This window comes from Melampsora larici-populina (assembly GCF_000204055.1).
Source record: "Melampsora larici-populina 98AG31 unplaced genomic scaffold MELLAscaffold_79, whole genome shotgun sequence".
NCBI classification, from domain to species: Eukaryota; Fungi; Basidiomycota; class Pucciniomycetes; order Pucciniales; family Melampsoraceae; genus Melampsora; species Melampsora laricis-populina.
In genome coordinates this window covers 118,266-120,838 of record NW_006768843.1, presented here as the reverse complement: position 1 = coordinate 120,838, position 2,573 = coordinate 118,266, and positions in this window count along the sequence as shown.

Below are 2,573 nucleotides of genomic sequence, written 5' to 3'. Positions count from 1 at the left end.
CTTACATTTTGTTTGTGGGTCAATCAGATCTGACTTTTGTCATTGATTATCATTATCTAACTCAGTGGCACGGACATGTTTAGCTTTAATGTTGATTTAAATAACTGGGTTTTAATGTGGAAGTAGACAAATATGACCAGGGAAGCCCTTCATAGAATCAAACAGTGTGTTACAGGTGAGGCAAAGGAACAGATTTGGACAAACCATTGGTGTGTTTTTTGGCTAATTAGTATTTTTCCCCTTGCTTAGATTTGAGCAATTTTCAGACACAAGGTTATTGTAAAAGCAGCAAGCCAGTGTCATTTTGTGTTATTTGGTAAATTTTTTGGGTAATGTCACAAAGAAGAATTCTGTGATTGAGAAAATTTGACCAACATTGTTTCCCTGGATTGGTTCGAAATTGCAGCCCCAGCACCAAGTGTAACAAGGTTTCATTCTCAAAGCTAGAAAGAAAACTGGTTACACTGAGATCAAGGGGTTTACAAAATAAATTCAAAACCCTTACGTAAGTCATGGTATAGATGATGATTTAATGGAATGTTGATGAATGTTTATTTCCTTATGTTACATGGTCAGATAATAAGTATACCTCCAAGAGCATGTGTGAGAAGTGCGGCAATACCTTTGGAGGCACATGGAAGTGAGGAATCATTGATACAGCGCTTCCCAAACAAAATACCTTCTAACATAGGGCCACAAGACGATCATTGCGCGAGCTGGGGAGCTTTTAGATAGAAACTTGAGCGTTGTCTAAAAGATGCAAATCACTTGAGCGCAACTTATTCAAACTGTTGCCAGCAGGGTGCAGTAGATTTACTGTTGCGTTATTTTCCGGAGGACATGGGTGAGCAAGTGCCTGAATTGTATCAAGCACTTCTGACTGCAACAGATGAAGGTGAGAATTGGGTGCATTCCTCAACTGCAAATATAGTCAAATACTTCCGCTGAAATTGAATTGTTCAATATAATAGAATCTCAAAATTTTTGCAGCCTGATCCAAAAATACAACAAAGCTTTGTTGTTCACATTTCTTGGAGCAGAAATTGACAAAAGTGTGGCTGGGCAACACGGCGTCTATACCTTCAGGATATCTGGTCAACTCTCACATTTAATGGGTTCCCTTATCCCACTCCCTGATGAGGAACTGGTTTTTAAATTATGCTTCATTTCTTATGCAAAATATACTTGCGACGATGGAAAAAACTCTATCAGCTGTTGGTTTACCTCAAGTAGATGAGGAGCATTATTGGAGTTACGACTGCCTGACAATGCAAGAAGTGTTGGTACCAACATGGTTGATCTGGACAAAAGTGCGCGAAAGCACAAGGCAATGATGAATGTCGTGACTGGGGAGCAGAGACAAATTATTGATACGATACTGGAGGCTTTGAAAGAGAACATTGCTTATTTGGCTTTCCTCAATGCACCAGGGGGGACAGGCCAGACTTTTGTCTTGAATTGCCTCCTGCACTATTGTAACACAAACAGAATACCATTCTTGGCGTGCTCAGCAGCCGGTATAGCCTCTTTGTTGCTGCTGAACGGTCAAACAGCACATACACCGTGGGCAAAAGCCCGTCGCATCCACGGTTGCGACAGTTTGTCGCTGTATTGACCCCGGTTTGTTACATGTGTATATTTGGCATGCAACACCGGCTTTTGCGCTGCGACATGGGCTTCGGGTTTGCGACATTGGTCAATCGCACCACTGAATCAAATCCAGAACCCTGTGATCATTTGCTATTACATTGCTATTGGACCCTTCAGGGGCTCGCTTCATCCTTTACGTAAGGATTTGTTCATCTGGCCTATCCTGACTGAGCCTGGCTGATCCTCCCTTCACTTTTTAGTCACACGCCTGAACTAGACCACACTACATACTCCTGAACTTCGACTGAGATCTTGATATCTGCCATTCTACCAAACCTACGCCGAGCAACGCCAAACCACTTTTCTGTCACCACACAATGTTGGATACCAGTACGGATTGGGAATGGGCTGTGTATTACCTGATCAAATCAAAAAAAACTTAGTCATGGCAGTTATAAAAAGGGCCGTAGTTTGGCACAAACGTTTTGGATTCCCCCATCCTCACCTACTTTTATTGTTCTTTTACTACGTTACGCATCATGAGTCGCTGGAGGGGGCACCGGAGGAGTCGCTGAGGGGGTTGCTAGCACTGGCAATCGACATCGCTAGAGGACCTGGTGGACCACGTTGCACGGTCCACTTTGGAGCCACAGAAAGGATCCTCCACGCTGCGAGAGACTTGAATTGACCTCGGGTGCTGGTTTTGTTGTACATTATGATCGCAAGTTCAGGCCAATCGGTCGGAACAGTACCACTGGGAGGACTAAATTCAATCTGAGCCATGATGCCAGAGAACTTGAGTGTAGCTGTCTTCAAAGCAGCCTATCTACAAAAATTTAATGAATCAGTTTCATTCATTGGATAGATAATAATAAAGAACTCAAAATTGACTCAGTTTACTTTGACGGATTTGAGATCTCGTGCGGGTTTTGCAGAGGAGATCGACGTGAGGTGATCAGTGATTTGTTGGAAAAGGTTTCGGC